The sequence below is a fragment of the Perna viridis genome, chromosome 8, assembly GCF_037379345.1.
Source record: "Perna viridis isolate PV_CMFRI_1.1 ecotype Kerala chromosome 8, ASM3737934v1, whole genome shotgun sequence".
NCBI classification, from domain to species: Eukaryota; Metazoa; Mollusca; class Bivalvia; order Mytilida; family Mytilidae; genus Perna; species Perna viridis.
In genome coordinates this window covers 31,490,897-31,515,327 of record NC_142452.1, presented here as the reverse complement: position 1 = coordinate 31,515,327, position 24,431 = coordinate 31,490,897, and the positions used below count along the sequence as shown (strand labels likewise).

The window sequence follows — 24,431 nt, the reverse complement described above, 5'->3', positions numbered from 1 at the left end:
TTACTTTGTCTTCATATGTTAATCAAAGAAAAAAATTATCTCATTATTAATAAACACTCTCAACAGACAAATGGATCATGCCAGGTATTGGATTTGTAGTGGGCTTACTAAACAGTTTTGGTTTCCTGTCAGCTTATTCAAACAATGAAAGTAAGTTTTTTTTCTGTTTTACAATGTCAGATAGGGAAACATTCTTACTTACTAATATATTTGCAGTTCAAGTTTAAACAACTACAGTATGTTCATCATCAAAATGAGAATTAAGTTATTTACTGTTCGTAATAAAATATATTTTTATTTGTATTTTATATAAAAAAAGACGGTTATCTTGACATTTCGAACAAATCCACATTTACAACAGAATAAGGTAATACATATAACGTGAATATCAAGTTCTTTCTCTACTTGAATAATATTCTAGATAAACAGAATAAAACTTCCAATTTACCTCACTTTACTTTAGATATAAGTATTAAGAAAAATGCACTAGCTTAATCAGTATTGCAGTACTTGCTTCCTTTCAGCTGATTTGCAGTATGTTCTTATCGCATGGTAGACATGCGTCGTATACCTTGTTTGTTTTCCTTCACATCAACAACAGAATCAGCAGGCGGCTCCATTGGTAAATCAAGGAAACAGTCAAGGTCAAGCCGACAGTGAACTATAAAATATGCACAAAAGCTTAATAAAAAGACATGTAAGCAATTATTTATTACAAATTCTGAATCTAATATCACACTTTAATATCGATCAGAACTGTATATTACATGTAACTTTCTTTGGGTAAAATAAAAAAAAAACAATTAAGGTAAATTTAAGCTTTTCGAAATGCCAGGTATTGGATTTGTAGTGGGCTTACTAAACAGTTTTGGTTTCCTGTCAGCTTATTCAAACAATGAAAGTAAGTTTTTTTTCTGTTTTACAATGTCAGATAGGGAAACATTCTTACTTACTAATATATTTGCAGTTCAAGTTTAAACAACTACAGTATGTTCATCATCAAAATGAGAATTAAGTTATTTACTGTTCGTAATAAAATATATTTTTATTTGTATTTTATATAAAAAAAGACGGTTATCTTGACATTTCGAACAAATCCACATTTACAACAGAATAAGGTAATACATATAACGTGAATATCAAGTTCTTTCTCTACTTGAATAATATTCTAGATAAACAGAATAAAACTTCCAATTTACCTCACTTTACTTTAGATATAAGTATTAAGAAAAATGCACTAGCTTAATCAGTATTGCAGTACTTGCTTCCTTTCAGCTGATTTGCAGTATGTTCTTATCGCATGGTAGACATGCGTCGTATACCTTGTTTGTTTTCCTTCAGATCAACAACAGAATCAGCAGGCGGCTCCATTGGTAAATCAAGGAAACAGTCAAGGTCAAGCCGACACTGAACACTATAAAATATGCACAAAAGCTTAATAAAAAGACATGTAAGCAATTATTTATTACAAATTCTGAATCTAATATCACACTTTAATATCGATCAGAACTGTATATTACATGTAACTTTCTTTGGGTAAAATAAAAAAAAAAACAATTAAGGTAAATTTAAGCTTTTCGAAATGCAAAAAAATTAACAAATATAATTTCAAGAACCTGATAATGTTTACCTCAAAAATATATTTACATACACAAAATGTTTAAAGTATTCGAAATTAAGTGGAAGTTTTGAACATTTCAGTTACCAAGAGAGTGGAAGGTCAGTCATAAAAGTAAATGTTACTTATAGTACAATGGAATAGTGAAAAATGAACTACTATGGCAAAACACAGCCACCAAGAACAGAGGGGAAAAAGAAATTTGTTCAAAAACAAGGGATGAGGAAGCACGTCTGTTAAAGTGAAGTTGCTGAACTGTTTTGTATGAGTGTATTCTTTAAAGCAATCAAATTGATAATGAGAAAGGTCATTGGAACAATAAAAACCAGAGAAAGGTCTCACAAATGGGTGTCATTTCTCTAGGGACAGATTCTAAGTTGACCTATTTGTCAAGTTATGTGATTTTCTTCAATAAAACAATTTTAAAGTATTTATCATTTTATCCGTTTTATAGAACTGTACTGTAAATGTTTAATCTTGATTCTGTTTGCTGGTTTAAAACTGGTGAATTTTCAATTGTTTCATTTGACGATGATGTACTTTCTCTTTGGGATGTATTTAAATCTTGCTTACACATACATTCTTCACTGCTTTCACTATTTTGTGAAACGGTTTCAATGTTAATGCGTTTGTGATCAGATAAACATAACAAGTTTGATATTGTGCTATAACTGTTAGATGTCGTAGGAGTATTTAACATTTTTTCAACCATGTGATCAAAAAAATCTTTTGACAGTTTGCATTGTCCACAAGACAATACTCATGTTTGTCCTCTTCAGGACACACAATAGCATATTGATATGGAGCTGTTTCACTAGCACTGTCGATGACATCTAGGTAGGAATGCATGGAAGATAGACATGGTTGTTATTTTGTTGCAAAGAATTATTTTCGTTCTCAGATGCATTCAATTCTAAAGCAAATCCCATTTTTTGAGAGGAAGGGTCCCTAATCATAACACTCTCATCTATGCTTTCGTAATCAAGAATATGGCTATCTATATGAGTATCATTTATTTCTATAGAACGAAATAATCTTAAACGTTTCTCGTTATTCATTTCGGCATTGTTTATGCTATTTCTCGATTACAACTCTCCTGAATTTAATTGACCAGTGTACATGTATTACAAGCAAACAGACAAAGACAAAATATACAAACTCCAATTAAAGGACCATAATAAAACCAATTCTGAAATGCTATAAAAAATAGTTTAGTATTAGTTCAATGTGACTATTTGGCATAAAAACAAATTTATTATTCGGCGTCTATCTATACACAGACTGCTCTTTGATTCAATAGTTTACCTTTGTACTGAAATGGATATGTTATTCTAGATTAAAATGAATATTCAAAAATTTGTTCGATAAACATTCAAAATATGGTATTGCTCATACCTTATTTCTCAGTTTTCAAGTAGCCTTATCTTTTGTTGTAATTTCATGACAAGAGAATAATTTTGTAACAATGATTAGTGTTATCATGTTGCCATGGGTAAAGACTACCTACATGATAGCTCATCTCTGCTGTCTTCATCATCATCATAGGTGCTTGTAAAAATAATATTATCAGTTGTATGTCTAGGTTGCTCAGGTCCAATATCTGATTAAATTTGAAGATCACATAATGACGATTTCATAAAATAGTTTTATAAAATAGTGTAAGAGTATTCCATGCGATATGAAAACAATATTCTCTCATGAGAAATGATGCAAATGTATTTTTACGGTCACTGAATATCTCCTAAAGATTTACAGTAATGTTTAATAGTATAGTTTTTGCTTGGCGATACAGTTCTAGTATGAATTTTACATAGATATCATTGTAGTGTTTGCAGGAATACAAGAAAAATCACTCCGCATGATATGTCAGTCAGAGTTCACGTCATCTAAGAAGCAGTTGGCGATCGTTTCTTGGTCCCACAGGACGGGCCGATAACAAAATATAAAAAAATAGTATGTGCCTCATTATATATTTACCAGTTTTTGGGCTTGTATAAGTTGGTGTTGTTTGGTTGTTCTTGGCATCATTACCATCTGTTTTTTTTTGTATAACAAAAAGTATACTTTTAAACTAAGTAGTGGCTAAACGTATAGAATATTTGACTTATACAGGCCAAAAACAGACATCACATTACATACATCAGTGGACATATTCGTAGTTCAATATATATCGTATATACTGCAATGTCGGTTTGATATGAGATAGGGTCTTTACACAGTGGTTTATATATATATTTCTTTGCTATTAGTTTAATCGTACAAGCATTTAAATGGTTCATTTTTTCAACTTCAGAACATATATGCTTTAAATATTGGCCCAAAGGTGTTGCACCCAGATTCTGATTTGAACGGCAGGAGTAACAAACATATGTTTAAACTTTATAACCTACTTTAATACCGTTATTCTAGTGTTGCCCAGAAATTTAGCTGAACAAATCTGTCGCTACGCCCTGTAGACTTTGACTTTTTAGTACAAGTATTGAAGGATGACACTTGGTTTCTTTTGAAACAGTTGTGTATTACACAGGAAAAATTATTTCACATTATTTTCACATAAATACTTGAAATAATTAATGGATTCTTCATTGAGTCATTACAATTGCAAATAGAAAACGGGGATACAAAATAATAATAAATATTATTTCGTGTAGCAACATCACAATTCAAACAAGTACACAATACATTACTTCATGGTTTAAATATACCAGACAAAAAACAATCGAAACGAATCACCTGATATAGGTTCGTCTTCTGTTGTATAATCTGACATGAGTAATGATGTAGTAGCATCTTGTTTGTCGTCTGTTCTTTCTAAAACATGTCATGCTAAATTGATATATTTAGCTATTTTTTATGAAATGTTTGCTTGTAATAATAGTGTACAAGGAAATACGGTTATAACGGTACTATATTTAAATTTTATATTTATTTACATCATTTTAATTCCATATTGGCCAACTTAAATTGCGTAAATCATACTACAAATGTATGTCAAAATGAATGAAATAAAAAAACTCTTTTTCAGGACAGTAACAAAAAAAAAAAAAAAAAAAAAAAAAAAAAAACTTATTTTTTTATTTGCCAACCTCTATACATGTATGTGTTTATTAGTAGAATTGTTAAAGCGACAGCTATAGATTAGACTCAAGATTCCAAAAATTGAACTTGACGAGATGGTGTTATATATTTTCCTTTGTTTCTATCGTAGAAAGTAACCTACCAAAATCATGATCAGTTTGAAATCTGACGTCGGCAAAGGCAGCATCTCTGTGTTTTCCATGCTCACATATTCACTCTATTCATATTATACAAAGCTAGCTTAATAGAACAAAAGAACATGATATTAATGTTTTTGGGACAAGGACAATTCTATGAAATGGTCAAAATAACATACATACACGAATACGAATTAATTAAAGAATAAACTAAATAAAACAATAATCTGTAACTCGGACTCCACCCCAAATTTACATGTACTAGGATAAGCGTCCTTCGGGACACCGTGTTGCCTATATTCTCGTTAAAGGAAAGGAGGGGAATAATGACAACTTAATGGCCAAACAGTACCATCAAGCAAGGTTTTAGTGTTGACAGACTAGCATACTGTATGAACTGTGATAAATAAGTGGACTTGGACCTTGAAGGTACCTTAGTTTCACAAAGGTTTTCTTTCGCTACGTCTATTGATTATTATTTTTTTTTGTGCGCAACACTCTCAAGTAGTGGAGAGTAACCATGTCAAGTTTTATCACTAACATCCAAAATGTACTTAAGTTATTTCTTTGACAGACAGACGGACGAAAAACGTTATTACTTTAGGCTCCAGCTAGGAGCCAAGTTTGATCTCATAGTGGAAATGTCCATACCATACATAATAATCACCTTGTTTATGATGTCGACTCCAAGAACGTTATTACTTAAGTCTTATAGCAACTTTACCTTAATGTTAAACTTATTTGTAAAGTGTGTAACGATATGAATAAACCGTAATCCTAGGAAGGCTCAGGTACAATGGATAAGATTTGACGAAGAGACTTCATACATCGAAGCTGAAACGATTTTGTCACATTCAGATTTTTATTTTTGGGGTTTAGATAATAACACTTTTGGTTACCATATTTCAATGTGAATGAATACAATTAACCAGTTCCAGTCTAGGGGCGAGTAAGCACAAATTAGTATTCTGATATATGACAAACAAATTAGTACATGTATTTTACAGGCACGTTCATGAAAATTCATCGGTCGGTAAAGGTTGCACTTCAATATAAATGACACTACCTTAAATGTTAAAAGAAAAGAAAGTCACGGTTTCTCGGGGGCATTATATATTGATACAGTAATTTTGATAATCATTTAAAAAGTGTACGAAACTTTACCTGATACATTGAAAAATATGTCATTTATAATAAAAAAAAATATGACAAAACACTTCATATTGAATGGCATAAAATACAGTTCATGGGTGGCCTGTGAAAAAAAGACCATGTATTTCATGCAGGAAATAACAATCGGAAGTATTTATAATCTGCATTTAGTAATTGATATTTTTAATGCGGAAAACCTAAACATTGACAAAATACAAGTAACAATTTCGCTTGTCTGTGTTAAAAATGTCTAGGTCATTTCAGAAAGCACTATATCCGACCTGCTTATTTTTTTTTTCAAATATATAATTAATTTTCAAACATACAAAAAGTCATAGCCTTTCTAAAAAGCTAGTTGTCAGTAAGCTTTTTCTAATGTTCTGTATTTTTTACAAATGAAACTATTGCTATTTTGATAGAAAACCTGTAAGGTTCCTTTTTGTACAATTTCACTTACTTTTTATGTAGTTAGTTATACTCTGTTCTCCAATGATCTAAGCTGATGGTCCCAAATATTAGATTGTGATGCAACATTGGATCATTAGAAAATATCTTTAAACATAAACATGATAAATCCGTCTTTTTAGTTACTTTTTTTATTTTAGTATATTACATGTACAACATTTCTTTCTTCTTTTTTTATTGTTAAGGTGTGCTTAATTTGAAAGTCGACATCCCGTGCCTTGTGTGGATTCCCATTCACATTTTAGCCAAACCAGCAACTTGACCAATCAGCAGCCATTTGTGTCTCAACTGTTACGAATGTTACGCAATTGGTTGCACGTGTTTAGGATTTTTTTATTGTTCTTCCCGTCTTGCATGCGGAACGGAAATCAGTATTTCATCAATGTTGAATATTTGCAAGTTCTCCCTAAATAAAATCAACCTTGAACTGACATTTTTTCAACAGGGTGGGGCTGTTGTCTCCTTGACATATTCACCATTGATATTCACGTTTTTAACATCATAACTATTGTGAGGTACAGTTGTGATCAATACTAACGTCTCTTCGATTCTGTCAGGACTCGCTGTAATAGAACAGTTCTAAACTGTCAGAAACTGTTCTGACACACCTTGTCGGGATCTGTCAGGGCTTTGGACAAACTCTGTCATAATCTGTCATAGGTCGTGAAACACTCCTTTTAGAATATGTTCTATGTAGAACTATTCTGTTTGACGTTTTTCTGTACAGCATTACCTAGCCAAACATAAAAGGCAGATCTACTTCTAAATAACGTGGAATAAAGGAGTTCCTGACAGATTCTAACAGACTTCTCTGACTGAATTACAAATGTACATACAAAATAATCATAAACACGATTCAGTAAAAAGAGGTGTATCACCCGCATTTCACTTTGTATGCCGGTAAGGAAGCCTTGCTATTTTTGTAATTAGTTGATACACGGTTTTTTTTTGTTTTTTGTTTTTTTTTTGTTTTTTGTTTTTTGTTTGTTTTTTGTTTGTTTTTTGGGTTTTTTTTTGTTTTTTTTTGTTTTGGTTTTTTTTGTTTTTTTTTTTTTTTTTGTTTTTGTTTTTGTTTTTTTTTTTTTTGTCTTTTTTATTTTATTATACAACTTACCATTTTATTCAATAAATGAAAATTATTTTGCCAAAAAGTTTTTTTTATACATTTTTACTGAAATACACATGTTGCAGTCACTAGTATAATACTAAAGAGTAATCAAGCACTGGCATGACGTATGAGTGATATGAAAATTCCATGCGCAGATGCTGAAGCGATGTTGCCACAGATGACAGGAAAGTTGACACTTCTGAATGAAAAGTCATCACGTTTGTCGTAAAGTTTGGTCAATAGTTTACCTTTATTATCGATCTCTCTAAGTGTAGGTCCAGGTATGAGGCTGACTTCAAAGTGTCTTAACAATTTGTTTGTCTTTGATCATTATGGACATCAAAAGTGCTTGCACTCGTACATTTTGCAATGAAATTCATATTTTAGAATTTTGATTAACAAATAGGTGTCACAGTCACTAACATGGTTCCCAGTATTTACAATTTCTACGTTTTCTACATTTAATTTAGACTTAGGCCTTCAGGTACAGATTGGAAGATTTCACACTCATACATTTTGCAGAAATATGTCAATTTTTAGAATTTTGCCAGGAATAGACGTGTCAGAGTCACTCATATGAAACAAATATTTACAATTTCTACATTTTTTGCTAAAGAAAATAGCATTGTAAAGAATTATAATCGAAATATATAGGTAGCAGTCACCCATTTAACCTACAATTGTCATTTTTTACATTTTGTAGAATGATTTGAGACCTTTATGCAATTCAAAAGAACCTTCACTCATAAAATTATTTATCAATCTTTAGCTTTGTGAAAATTACCAAATATTTGAAAATAATCAGTTACACTTAGAACAGAATCATAGACCTGTGAGTAAATAAATAAATTTAATCATTGGTCAGTGATAGAATGTATAAAATGTAAATTTTGAAAGCAAGATTTTTTTTTATCAGATGTACTTATTTACATTATGTTACACAACTTCCATTATTAATCGTAGACATCCTGTTCTAAGTCAGTCACACAGAATAAGTTGATTTATTGCCAGGATCTGTCCATGGGTATGACTGTTTAGAAAAGCTGTTAGTATTTCTTTGTCACGACCCACGACAGTGTCCTGACCAATGACAGGCTCTGTCGGACCTGTCAAGATCTGTCAGAATTTCTGTTCTATCTACTGACATATAACAGTTTTTTTTTTATAACAGTTTCTGACAGAATTTAAGAAAGGTTAGAATAGATCGCAACTTTACTACATGTATTAGCAAGTGCTTACCACTTTGGAATTACATTTAATTTTTAAATACGCTTATTACTACAATAATTTGAATTCTTTCATAGGGTGGTTATGGTCTACTGAAATAGTGAATAATAATATTAGCTGCACTCACAATTCTTACTTTGTTGATTAATAAATCTTGATTAACGTTAAGAACGGCTGTTTATAAAGATACAAAAGACCATGATTATGTGTAATTAAAGGCCTTCCCTACAAGGGGAAGACCTTATTGTTTTTTTTAATGTACTTTTAAGGGCTTTCCCTACATGGGAAAGACCTTTTTTCTCTTTTTTTCAAGATATTAAGATAGTATCACCACATTTGGACAATCTATAGAGCTCATTAGGGACTTTTATAAGATGACCCTTAAATAATTGAATTATCCATTGTAGAAGTTATCGCCCTTTTATTGGCATGTTTTTCAACATGGTCCACGAACTGATTTTTTTCAGGATATCATCGCCATATTTAGTGAATATGTAGATGTCATCATGTTAAGTTCGGAAATGACCCTGCTAAGGATTTCAGGAGTTGTATCCCTTGAAATATCATACTAAAGATTTCAAAATTTACATTTCGAAAACCACAAGTTGTAGAGACATGGGACCTTCATCAATGACCTTTGGTGCATGTGACCTTTCATTTCCATTCAAGGTCAAAGGTCACAGAGTGCTAGTTTTTTTTCTTCCAATATTTAATTTGACACGGTCTTTCAAGATATCATTACAAAATTTGGACCATCGATATATCCCATTTAGGACTTCATCATCAATTGTTGAAGTTATCTTCCGCTTATTCGGGTCTTACAACATGGTCAACATGGTCCCCCGAAATCATTTTTCAGGACATCATTATCATACTTGATGAAGATGTAGGTGTTATCATGTTCTATTAGAAAATGACCCTGCTAAGGATTTCATTATCATCTTTAAGTGTTATGTCCACTTAAAACAATTTATTCCAATCCCTCATATCTTGAAAACCATAATTGATAATATCAACCTAAAAACTGTTTCATGTACATAAGATGAATACCTAAAGAATAAACATAAACATGTATTTTATTATCAAACCATACAGGAGTTTTTTTTTACTTTTGAAATATCATACTTAACTTTTCAAAATTAATATTTCGAGAACCGGAAGTTATAGAAACATGGGACCTTCATCAATGATCTTTGTTCCATGTGACCTTTCATTTTCATCCACGGTCAACGGTCATAAAGTGCTAGAAAGCTGTCTCACTGCAAAATACAGGCTTTGATATTAAGAAAACGATAAGAGATAAGTGCATACATACAGGTATAAAATGACCTTTTCGATAAGCCCTTCATTTTGAGACCATGTTTACACCTGTCAGTCCGTCTGTTCAAAGGATTTGAGAATTTTGATGTTTTGTACAATTCGGTTTGTGACCTTGACATAATTCTATGACCTTGACCTTCTTAGTTTAACAAGGTCAAGTAATCCTAAGATGTATGGTGATAGTTTCATGTCTCTACGACTTCTTGGATTTTATTATTGCATCATATTCAAATAATCAGCGTGCTCCAAATGAGCTCTGCAATTGCCCAAATTGTATTGTAATTTTGTTGCATATGTTCTGTAGACTATCATACTGTTTTCAGATTTGAGATATCTTGTCTCGTTTTGGATCTATCGAAATTTTAGTTTTTCAGAGCGAGGGTATATAATAAAAGATCTGCTCAAGTACAACTGTGTGACACAATACCAAGGACCAATATAAAAAACCATTGATACTACAACAACTTAAAAAGTTCATATTTTCCAATGGTGTTATATATGTCATCAATACCTATTTATAAATTTGATATTGCATCATTTTTTCTAACTTCGCCGAAGGGGGTCATGTGATATATCATTTTGAAGGACTAAATGAGTACATTTCAAAATTCAAAGTTTCCACCTCGATAAGTAATACATGTTTGAAGAGTAGGGTCATTAAGTGCAAAAAAATAAAGTTCTTAGAAGGTAATGTTGTTGCATATCAAATGAAAGGTCTTAAAGCGTACGTCCGAAATATCGATGGTTTGTCCCAAAAAATGAATCGGATAAGGTTAATGAATGCAAAACTAAAGTTTGTATTATAGAGTTAGGTTGTTGCATATCAAATTGAAGGTCATAATGTGTACATCTCAAATATCATTTTTTGATACAGAAAAAGAACCCAGTTGTGGTAAATAAGTGCAAAATTCTAAAGATCAACGAAATAAGGGTTGTTGTATATCTAAGGTCGTCAGGTTTACATTACAACTATAATGTTGGAAACATCGACAATTGCATTTGAAAAAGTCAGTTTGTTTATCAGTTAGTTTTTTTAACACTGTTCTTTGTTTTGTTTTGATTATGATCGTCGTTTTTTTTTTTTTTTTTTCATGTAGTACACGATGTATGGTAGTAATAGATTGTGAGTAGATTATAATATACCTAATAACACCTAGATGAACTGTTCCGTACTACCATACATCGTTTTCTATGTTACAACCCTAGATTAATCCTACGAGGAGGAATGACCCGGCCGGCAAAAGCTATATTTTTATAAAGCCTAGCTGGCAATGTGGTCTAGGGCGCGGGACTTAGTGCAGGCGGTGTTTCCATAGATGTCACAGTGGTACGAGGTCGAGTCCCGCGGAGGGAACGACCAAAAATTTGCTTTGCAAATTTGACTGTTCTAACATCGTTGGGAATTTTCCAGACCCTTCTATAAGTTTACGTTATCTTCCCTGTATCAATTTGATCCGATGGATCAGTGTAGCGAATAGAGTCGTCACATTCTGAGACGTTGTATATATATATATGTTCATAGTGTTTAATTAGATATGTACAATATAATACGATATGTCGGTAAATGGTAATGTACTTGAAGAATATATAACATCTTCTTAGTACACGTACATTGAACTTAATAACATTTTTTAAACAGTTATTATAGTTAAGTTCATTTGGATGATTCTACCTGCATCAATTTCAACAAATTGCTTTTTTCTATTAAAACATTTTTTTAGATGAACCGTTCCGTTGAAATACACTTACGTGCTTAAACTGTTTATTAGTTGTGTTGTTTGAATTCGCATAATCCATTCATACAGTCGGAAACCATTTTTTATGTTTATTAATCTACCCTCCTTTGACTTGGAAATGTAAAATATTCTGAAACCATATGTATAATGTTATTACTATGAAGAAGAATAAAAGAAAATTTTGAGACAATTGAATGTGTTATAGAGTGAACTATATTATATTGATTCTTGTTGTTTTAGTTCATATTTGACCTAACATTAAAAGGGGATTGTTAATGCCATATAAAACTGTTTAACCCCACCAAGGATCCCACATGCACCTGTCCATCGTAAGAAGTTGTTGGTCAGGAATGTGTCTTTTTTCATTATTTTTATTTTTATTTTGACTAAGAAGAATTTCCATTGTCCTGTTACCGTGGATGAATTTCCTTTGTTATTTTGGCGTTTCAGACCTGGCTTAAAGGTGTGTTTACTTTTTGTATTCTCTGTAGGTATTTATTTTTTTATCCGGTTATACGATGGTGTATCTGTTGCATCTCACCATGTTTTTGTTTTTTGGTCTTTTTTTCTTTTTGTTCTTTGTTTTTTGTTTGTTTGTTTTATTTTTTATTATTATTATTATTATTATTATTATTGTAAGATTATGCAACATGATTTTTTATGTTTAACGGTGTGTTATATAGTTCGTGTCAATCAGTACTAAGTACTGTTCTCATGTATAATTCAAATGCACAAACAATAATAATTTAATTTTGTCCATAAGTTTACTTCAAATCAGGAAGTTGTGAAATTTTTCCCATATCAATCGATTAATTAATTTGCGGATGTAATACTGCTTACATATGTATGAACATTCTGTGAATGCGTGCTGTTTATAAAGTTTAATTTTTTATATGCTAAGTTATGAGTGTTATTTTTAATGATTCAAGTTAATGTATAAAAAAGAGAGGGTTTAAAAATGTCAAGTTGGTCTTACTTGAAATTCATTACTCTATTGTTATCTTATTTTACTATTTCAAAAAGATAGTTTTTAACAAAACGTATATTTTTTTTTAATCAATAACTATCTAAGATTGTTCTTAAAACTCGCGATGATGAGAATTTCAAATATAGGAATCGTCCCATTTATTTGGCAGGAAAGCATTTTTGTACAAAACATTTTCTATTTCATCGAAAACGCGAACTAAATCAACGAGTGTTTAATGTATATTATAGGTCATAATTAATTTTCGAAATCAGATATGATCTATCATATAAACACTTGTTCTTTTACTTCGCTTTTTATGTTAGGAAAAATGTTTTTGTTCGTACATGCATGAAAAAGTGGATTAGGACCTAAGCTTAAAAAATATTTCAACCTTTGCGTATGTGTTTATATCTTTTTTATGGAATCTGCTAACCACATTTATATTCAATTGTTATTGCGTTTTTGTTAAGAACACCCAACCTGATATAATATGTATGAAATGTGATAGTAATTGACTCAACGTATAAAGCAAATATATATTGTTTGCGAACCCTTCTTTTATGTTTTCAAAATATGGAAGGTGTTCAAATGCACAAATAAATGAAAACATCTTTTTAATGGATTGCACGTTTTAAGTCGAAGAAAACAGTTAATTTTCTATTTCAAATAATATAATATAGCGCCATTCGTTTAGTAGGATATAAGATAAAGGTAAATGTATAGTGCATTTTTTTTTTCAAGACCCGTTTCATTTTGTTGAAATCATTCGGTAAAAGCTGAAAAATAAGTAATCAAAGTAACAAAGATTCGAGAGGTATTCAAAAGAATTCAAGGAATAAACACTAAGCAGGTAGAAAAATGACATAAAACAGGGTGCAACGGAAATCCTCTACTTATATAGAACGCCGAGTTGCTCATAAATATCATGTTTGGCGTAGGCTGAGGACCACGCGAGAAATATGACAGAAAAGGCGCATTGCTTCTCATGTTGCAAATGAAAACACCATAACGATCAACAAGTTCATTTTAACGACTTTAAAACTTCTGAGTGAAGATTTCAATCTATCTTGTATCAACATAATCCTGTTCCAGAAGCCCAGTTATAAGAACATTTACAAAAAACCACGTTGTTTTGGAAAGTTCTGGCTTAATTATGAGCTGTGATATAAAAATAAAAATTTAAGTATAAATATAGTAACGGGAAGTACAAAAAAATACAATGACCATTCTATTAAGAATAAAGAAAAGGGAAATTTCTGTGGAAATTTGGAAAGGGTGGAAAACCAGGGTGATATATGGTGTACATGAGTTGTTTATACAATTATTTATTATTTCTTCTTCTCCTTCTGCTTGTCATTTGCTTTCCCGCTTGGATTTTTGCTTCCTTTTTAAATTTGATCTTCTGTAAAGCACCTAGTGTTCCATATGAAGGTGTAGCTTTCCTAGATTGTTGTTAGTAACAATTATATCTGTATTCTCAGTGCCTAGGGGTTGCATGTCCGCGTCTCCTGACTTCACAAGACAAAACTAAGGTACCTCAAGTGTAGCTGTCTTTTTCTTTTTACATAATCCATATTTGTTTTATGGAATGATGCTGTGATAAAGAATGAATTCTGAAACAAACCTAACTAACAATAACTCAGGATGAAAATCTCACATCAAATCACTTTGATTTTTTCAAGTTCTTTATTTCCAAGTCAGTACTGGCTTTTGTTTAACTTAACCTTTATACGTTTTACTGGAATAAGGCAAATGTAAAGAAAAATAATAACTTGATTAGCAACATATAAACATTTTGTATGACGTAATATCATTGCCACCAATGCACAGCTTATTGTATATCGAAATTTTTGTTTACCCTACAGATGTCATACTACGATTACATTGCCAACTAAATTTCGTATTGAAAATGTGTTCAGAAAAAGCAAATAATTGCCATGAATTCCTCTGAAACCAACTTTCAAAATATAAGGATCCAGCGTTAGTATTACCTCGTTGATTTACCAAAAACAAAAAATGTCTCGAACGAAATGTATGTTATAAATAAAATGTAAAACGATATTAAATCAGTGTATGTATTTGGTGTTTTTATTCATTGCTTTTATGCAAAACTTGAGCTCTTCCCATTTGCAAAGTTCACATATTCTTTCAGACCAACAATATAAAATCTCACACATTTAAATGGTTACCTATAAATGGTGCATTTTTATTTACACATGTTAAACATCAATCAGATTAAAAAACTTTCTAAAATCAAATTCAGTTTTATTTGTTATATATTTAGAATATTAAAAGGAATTAAATACTTGGTCTACAATCTATACGTAACTTTTTTACTTTTTCGTAAGATCAAACTTGCGTTTAACAATCTGATTGTTCCAAAAATCATTTCAAGTTATTAGATAAAATATCTCTTATACTATATAACAATCATTTGTTATTGATACACATTGCCTTCATGAAGCTCTAATTATATAGTATACAGCATATTTTTTTCCTTTTTACCATTTAATATTTTAACTAAAAACTCTATCATATACTGTAGTAACGTACGAACTTAACCAAGCTCCAAATACTCTATTAAACTTTCTTTACTTTCATAAAATAGTATCACTTTTAATCTAACAATATAAATGATACAAGAGTCTTCATTACCCCAAATCGCAGCACAATATAACACTATGTGAGCAATAATTACGAGTGTCAACTAAATGTAACAATGTATGTATAACAATGTAAGTTACACAAGTTTTGTGCCATTCGTAGTACAAAGAACATTGGTTTTCTGGCTTGTTGAACATAAAATCTTGATTTATTCTTATAGAAAGTACCTTGAACAAATATCAACATCCGTATACTGCCCACATTCAACTTGCTGATTATACTGGCGGACTGCACATGGTTAAAACGGGATATAAAATTATTATTGTTGTTATTCATTTTCGTCACTTGAGTTTTGAACGCCTAAAGTGACTTGGCGTGGGCAATCTCCGGTGGCAGTTTGTACCATTCTCTTGTCGTGTTGGGAAAGAACGACCACACCTGACCGTCTTTGGTTATTGTTTGTAAATCGTATACATTGTTTTCTGAATGCTTTGAACTTCGTTTATTCAGATACATTATGTCATTTAATTATATTTATGGTCCTATGGCAGGTCTTTAATATCGAATAAGATAAATTCGGTCCTTGCAGTGATCCGTAGGGTTCACCTGATTCAAGTTTTACTTTGTCTGATGGTTCTCTTTGTACAACAAGTACCTGTGTTCTGTTTACTAGGAATGCTTGTATCCGTTTGTTTGTCTTACTCTGCAAACCAAACGATGAGAAAGCTTGTAACAATCAAATCAAACTATTGTACCATAACCCTTTCTAAAACCAGCTTGCTCTTCATACAGTAAACCTTAATTTCCAAGACAGTGAAAAAGTCGTTTATTTAAGGTACAAAATTTTTCCAAAACAAAACAATTATAAGTATTTGTAGGGTTATATTTATTCTGATCAATTAGACATATATAATCTTCAAACTATACTTTAGTTACCACACCGTTGGCAAACACAACATTAAATATTCTATAAAAAACAGACATAAGTTAATTATTTGATGCATGCTTCAAAAACTCGTTCAAGATTAAATCTTGACCATATGCTTTATAATATTCCACAAATTTAATTGCACTAACAATTTCATTTTCACATATCTCAAAATAAATAGAAGGAACATTTTCAGGCAAATCAATATCAACATCATCAATAATATTGTTCATTTTTTTTTTAAATTGCAGTCCACCTAAGAATCATGCAGTAGGTGATTTATCGATGTCAGACATTTGAACCAAATTGACTTGCAATATGTAGGATTTAATGGAAAAACAAGAATCAATATAGAAAAACGAAAATTTTTTTCACTGTAACCATAGCAACGACCATTCCTTAGCAACCACCAATTTTGGGCCTAAAAACACAAAAACATCACAATTTGAATGTATTTTTTTGTATCTAATGGTGGAAATTTGTCAAACTACATAATTACATTAATGAAGTATGTCTTATGAAAAACAATTTACAATAAAATACAAAGCAATCAGATTGGTTTAGATCTGGGTACCATAGCAACCAAAATTCTTAATTTTTGACAATTTGAAATATACGAAAATAAGCTATGTTCAGACCCGTTTTGCTAACAAGAGCAAGAAGATGTTAATTAAATGTATGCATGGATGTGTAGTAGGTGCTATCCACTGAAACATATCAAAAATAAAAATATGTAGCATATCTTTGTTTTTTTTTTTTTTTGCTCATCTGCACCCAAAATCACCCCCTATAAGGACTTTTCTTCTTCTTGACGTTTTTCATACAAACTTTGTCAAGACGATACCTTTTTTGTCTTTTGACCTAGACTTCTGATATTTGGTATGTTGGTATATCCTCTCAGGGTAGATTGTTGCATACCAGAGTGGTAGACTTTTGACCTTGACCTTTAACCTCAAGGTCAAATAACTTACAAATTTTGGCAAAATACGATACATAATTTTATCTGTGCCATTATTATTTGGTCTTTTTACTTATATACATGATCTTTGGCATTTAAGTATATCACACCAAGGCAGGGAGTAATGTTTTAGGTGGGTGACCTTTGACCTTGACCTTTGGCCCCAAGGACAAATAACAAAATTTTGGCAAAATACCATAAAAAACTTTGTCTTGGCCATATTGTTTTTTTTTTCTGTCTTTTTACCAATATATCTGATTTTTCGTACGTAAGTAAATCATAATAAGGTAGAGTGTAATGTTCAAGATAGGATAACTTTTGACCTTGACCTTTGACTCCAAGATCAAATGACATGCAAAATTCTGGCCAAATACCAGACAAAAATTTGTCTGGGCTAAAATTGTTTTGTCTTTTCACTTACACATCTAATATTTGGTATGGGATTATAAAACCTGAAGGCCAGGCACCACATACTAGGGTGGTTGACATTTGAACTTGACTTTTGACCTCATGTTCAAATAACATACCAAGGTTTGACGCCATTCATACAAAATTTGTCCATATGTTATGTCGTAAATTATGTGGTCAGAGCGGAGAGGTTGAGGGCATGACATTGCTCCTCGAGATGTCGACTGCCTCCCCGTCCGAAATGTTAATATGAACTCTATCTTTTCGAGTGACATTTTATTTGCTGGGGAAAACTAGTTCATGGTAGAGTCTTGATGGAGCGGTAGTGCTTTCTTGCTATGACTGACATACATGTAGTTTTGTTTTGTGTCCCTGGCCTATCGGACACTGCATGCTTTCGAGTCTGGCCTGGTAAATAAAGATATTAAGTTTTACTCTTTTTTGTCCTAAACGTACACAGTGATACCAGGGCTGGGTCGAGCTCCCTTAAAAACTCAATATCACGTGCTGTCAGACCTGTCTTTATTTACCAATGAAATCTCTTAATTTTATTTAATTTCCAAAGATGAATATTCATAACGCCTTAGTATGGGAAACGTTTGGTTATGTAAGATTACGTTTACCCAATTTTACTTTATCTTTTTATGTCGGATACTGTTTTAAGTTATTTATCCTTAAACAATGGAAGTTATTACCTAAAGCAATTAAATAGATTTTGCTAATTTCTATAAAGTGTCAGTTGTTTACCTATGTATAATTTAATATTACACATATTTCTTTCTTTCGGCTAAATTTACAAATATGTCAAGACATTATCAATTTACTTAAGCTAAAATGCAATTTTATTTACTTTTAATTTTTGCTGAATCATATAGAATTTTACTGCATCACACATACCATAACGCTTTTTGTCTTTTTGACCTAGACTTCTAATATTTAATATGTTGGTATATCCTCTCAAGGTGGAGTGTTGCGTACTGGAATAGATGAAATTTTACCTGAATTTAACCTGTCAACCTCATGGTCAAATAAGATACTCATTTTGCCAAAATAACACCAAAGTTTTGCCTGTGCCAAACCTTTTTTGCCTTTTTACTAAGATATCTGACATTTGGTATGTGTGTTTTTCACGCCAAGGTTGAGTGTCATGTACCATTTAAGGTGTGTGACTTTTGAACATGACCTTTGACCTTATGGTCAAATGACATACACAATTTTGGCTTAAGTTCATGACTGATTCATGCAATATATCACCTCACAGTATGTCGTAATTGTAAAGAATCACTTGCCCTTTATCACCTGATTGTGCGCAACTCTAGTAGCAGTACTAATCTTTTACATCTGTTATGGAATATGGATCCTCTTAATTTCAAAGGAGAAGAACTCTGAGCTTAATAATTATACCCCACGCAATGCAGTTGCGCAGGGTAAAATGTATTTGACCCGTCCGTTTGACCGTCAGTCCACCAGTCCATCTTAAGTTTTCCGGACTTTTTTTTAAACACTTGCAGATATTGAATTATTTTTTTGGTTAATAAGTTCACCATGATACGTTAAAGGACAAGTATACTTTTAGATAATTTTTACCGAAATTACGGGCTCTGTAATCATCAAAATTCACAGAAATAACCGTTTTCCTGACATTTTTATTCTGAACATTTGCAGATATTGACATGATTTTTATTATAAATTAACCGTGATAAGTTACAATACAAGTTTGTGTTTGGTTTCACTTCATTGATTTTACTGAAATTACGGGCCTTGAACTTAACAAAATTTACAGAAATAATCGTTTTAAGGACTTTTTTCCCAAACACTTGCAGATAATGACAAGATAAGTTTTAAACTAACATTCTGAGTAACATAATTTAGTTAGAAGAGGTTGGTTTTCTCATCGTATATTTAACCTCATCTAGGTCAGTGTGAACTATTGCCATCACTTTGTGTTCATTGTAGTTGTCTGTTGTCATTGTTGACTTTTTCAAACATCTTTTATTTTATATTTTTGCAATCTTTTTTAATGCCTATAAAAATCATTTTCAAAAATCTTTTTCTACCTACATGTTTATGTCTGTGCTCCAGCATAGTTGAATATAGGGGAAATATATAAAGGAATATGCCAAAGAAGACAAAACACTTAATTTTTTGTACAAACATCACGATTTAGTACTTTTGGTATCATACCTCATTAAATACAAATGGCAGGGTTATATAACTGAAGTCATATACAGATTCATTAGGATATTGAATCAGCATCCAAATGAAGTCAGCAACCTATATTTTACATTTCATTGACTGTATTAAAGTTTACTTCTGATCTCATGTATGGGCAATAATAAGTAGAAAGATCACGTAAACTTGTTGACTATAAATTAAAGTAGTTCATATTTTACAATTATGCAATTTATTCTTCAATGCCAATACAAGATGAAATGTGTAATTTTAGATTACCCATGTTTGGTTCTCACATAGTTTCTAGACAGCTACAAGTAATAGATGTAGGGTAACAGGCCAGTAAACAAATATTTGTTGTTTTTAGCTCTCCTTGCCAAAGGCCAAGTAAGCTTATGCCATCACTTGGCCTCCCTCCGCGTCGACAAATTTTCGAAATTCTCCTCCTCTAGATAATTGTGCACAAAATGGCTGTCGGGATTTATGATCCGTGAAAAAACATAGCCGCCGTTACTAGAAATAGAACATAGGTGTCAAAAGGCATTTTTGTTTTTAAATTACTCAAAAAACCGTTGCCTTTAGCGTAATTCTTGCAGGGGATAAATTTGTCCAGGATTAAGAGAAACCCTATGCCGAAATTCTGCAAACGATATTTACAACTGATGTAGGAGTTATGACCCCTATAAAAGTTTTTTTTGGGATTCCTCGTATGTACGGCTTTGAAAATATTCTCTTCAAAAACAATTGTTCTGAATGGTTTCCACAAAAATAAATGTTGGGATTCTTGTTCCGTGACAAAAACATAACCCCTGTTACTAAAAATAGAACATAGGGGTCATAAGGCATTTGTTTGCAAACAACTCAAAGGTTGTTGCCCTTTTTGGAAGATTATATAGTTCAGCATCAAAAGATTGACCAATAGCAACATTTTCGAAACGATTCGTTTACTAATGTAGGAGTTATGGCTCCTGAAACAATTCTTAATTTTTCCACATGTATATGTGCAATTTTGCAAATCTTCTTCTCTTAAACCATTCAAGATCAGTTAATGGAAATAAAGCAGAATAATTCTTTAGTGTATTGTGCTCGAAATGACTTGTGTTTTTTAATCCATTAAAAATGTATATGGCTACCTATACTAAAGTGGAACATAGGGGTCAGAAAAGTTTTTTTCAAAATAATTCAAAAACTGTTCCCTTCAGCAAAATTCTGGTTCAGGTCATAAAATGCTATCAAAAGCGTTTCCTGCATTTGACTATTCAGTTAATTTTAACTTAGCCTGTCTCATTGTCATTTTTTTCTAATAAGCAAATGTTGAGTAAGTCACAGTATTGTGTATTATTTTAAACAACAAAATTATAAAACATTTTGAAATATTCTGTAAACAAGAACCTACATGTTCATGTTTACAAGAGTAATCACGGGAACCAAGATTCTAGCGGAAATCAAAAGAATGTAATCCTGGTACATTTTGATAAGAAGATGTGCATTTCAGTAACACAGGAGTTAAAAAATGGAAATGGGATATATTGTCAAGAGTTGATCAACAAAAACAAGAAATATTACTCTTGGGTCTTATTGAATTCTCTCAAAATACAGAAATTAAAAAAAAAACAATTTAGTATCAGTCATATGACATCTGTCCTCATTAACACTCATCAAGTCAAAAGTTGATATGTTATTTGACCATGAGGTTAAAGGTCAAGTTCAAATGTCAACCAATCTAGTACGAGGCGACTCGCCTTGAGAAAACATAACCCCATACCAAATATCAGATGTCTCAGAAAAGAGACAAAAGAAAATTTTAGCCCGGACAATTTTTTTATGATATTTGGCCAAAATTGTGTATGTCATTTGACCTTGGAGTCAAAGGCCAAGGTCAAAAGTCATCCAATCTAGAACATTTCATTCTAACTTAATGTGATTTACTTAATTGTCAAACAGGTCAGATAACTAAGTAGAAAGACCAAAAAGTACTGGCACAGAAAAAATCGTGTATCGTATTTTGCCAAAATTTTTATGTTATTTGCCCTTGACCTTGATATAAAGTTCAAAGGTCACCCATTCTGGTACGCGACACTGCCTCGAGAGGATATATCAACATATCAAATATTAGAAGTCCAGGTCAAAAGACAAAAAAGTTATGGTCTGGACAAAGGTTGTATAAAAGCGTTAAGAAGAAGAAAAGTCTTTATGGGGTTGATTTAAGGCCCAAATGAACAAAAAACAAAGATATGCTACATATTTTTATTTTTGATATGTTTCAGTGGAGAGCACCTACTACACTGGATAATATCTTCTTGCTCTTGTTAGCAAAACGGGTCTGAACATAACCTATTTCGTATATTTCAAATTGTCAGAAATTAAGAATTTTGGTTGCTATGGTAACCAGATCTTAACCAATCAGATTGCTTTGTACTTTATTGCAAATTGTTTTCCATAATACACACTTTATTAATGTAATTATTTAGTTTGGTAAATTTTCCACCATTAGATATAAAAAAATACATTCAAATTGTGACATTTTTATGATTATTAGGCCCTAAATTGGTGGTTGCTAAGGAGCGGTCGTTGCTATGGTAACGATGTAAACATTTTTCATTTTTTCATTTCATTCACTGTTTTTCTGATATATCCAACTGATTTAAAGTCAATTTGGATAAAATATCTGACATCAATAAATCACTTTCAGTGAAAATTGCATGATTCTTAGGCGGACTGCTACTTAAAAATGGTTATAAAATACATCAAGTGCCACTGTTTGTGCAACAAAAATGTTTCTTAACCAATGACAAATACCACCTGATTTAAATACATTTCTATTCACCAAAACCGATTACCTTAAGAAGGTAGACCTAGGGTAAGGGACACAACTCTTTCAAATCATTGGAACGTCTATATTCAGCATTTTACATCAATCTTATATAAGCATCAAAGTAACTTGGACTGTTTTCATTCTGTTTCACATGAAAGCTTGATAGTCTTGGGTGAAACTGAATACAATACAAAAATGGTTTAGGTTGCAGGGTGACTCTTTTTTTTTAGTTAAGGCTTTAAATACAAGGGAAAACGTTATTTGAACTCAAAAACTGGCTTGTTGATGATGTGCCTTTATGTATGGGCATGTCAGTTCATGTTGATGTTAGGTACAAATAACAGTCAATACATTCAACAATATTTATGATTCGCAGGTACAAATACAAAAATTCCAATATATATCGAGTAGGTTCTTTAAATTACACATCGTATCGCTGTCACAGTGTAAACTGCTCTTGAGCGATGTGGAGTTTATTCTGCCCAATGTCCAAATCAATATAAGACATGGTCATTAGTAATGGATTTCTCACACGATTGGGTCTCTGGTCATGTTTTTCGTCTTTGGGTTTAATAGCGGAGTCCAAGAACTCTAGTTCGTTGTCAGATAAGTGATGTGATTCAAAACTCATATTAGTGTTGGAAACCTTATTAGAATATGGTGCCTCAGTTCAATGCGGTTCTAAAATTTTTTGTGGAATGTTTTATTTCGGATTTGGAGGATTTGTATTCTGTTTTAGACACTCAACTTCATCGGAAGATTCCTTGATTGCATTTGACGTTCTATATATCGGTGTCCGTCGATCAGTTCCTGTTAAATTTTAAAGCATTCACTTCATCTATCCCGATATGAAGCGTCCAATATATTGTGCTCCAACATTTATTTTAGTATTGCATCCAGGATAGTCGGTCGAAATGACAAGATGACAATCATGGGCACAAATTTTGATTCACTAAGACACCAACATCACTGTGATGTAGACTAGGGCTAATGACATTCCATATTGGATATTCTGATTTTTCTCTATGTGGATGATTTTTGCACGAGTTCTCATGTTGAAAAATTGCGGTGTAAAACAGGTACTTGATTGTTCGTTAAATGGTAAATTTGGAACCACATTTCTCTAGCTGAGAAACCGCGGTATCTAATATGGAGGTTCATTTGAGCGACGGGTGATGAATGCTGCACCGTAGAAACACATCTTCTACCGAGGCAAGTCGTAACATTTCATACTGTAGTTCTTGATAGGCTCTTCCTGCCTTGGGATTTTTATAAACGTTTTTGGAGCGACCTAATTCAAGCAAATTTTGGGTTTTTCAAAAAAATTATGGTTCATCAAGGCTTTGAAATCTAGAGCACCATGTGTTCAAATTACAGCAACAGGGCCATCTAATGACCAGAGAACAACACATAAACAAAGTAAAGCTTCGTGAAATTCCTTATAAATGTTACGGACGACAGTACTAGTATTAAATATTGCGTATTCGCGCACTACCATTACAAGCTGTTCTTCATGACATTTCATGACGTCTGCAGCAATTGAAGTTCAAATTGAATCAAGCATGTCTCCGGTTGCTTGTTCAGATTTAACAGTCGTTGCGTTTTGTGAAGACACACTGTCAATACAAACATTGCACGCATATTCAATTGCTTTATCCATGTTTGATGCAAGGAAGAATCGATGCGCAACAGTTTTTTTAATTGGTGAGTTGTAGGGTGATTGAGTACAATGATACAT

The 24,431-nt window shown here is 31.9% G+C and overlaps 1 long non-coding RNA gene across 1 annotated transcript; it reads left to right on the top strand.

Annotated features, from left to right (window-relative positions):
* The first annotated feature begins 204 nt into the window (after positions 1–204).
* LOC148610233 (uncharacterized) lies at positions 205–2,048 on the top strand. The gene is made up of 2 exons (XR_015914513.1): positions 205–697; positions 1,702–2,048. It is a non-coding gene; the product is annotated as an uncharacterized LOC148610233 (long non-coding RNA).
* Positions 2,049–24,431: the final 22,383 nt, after the last annotated feature.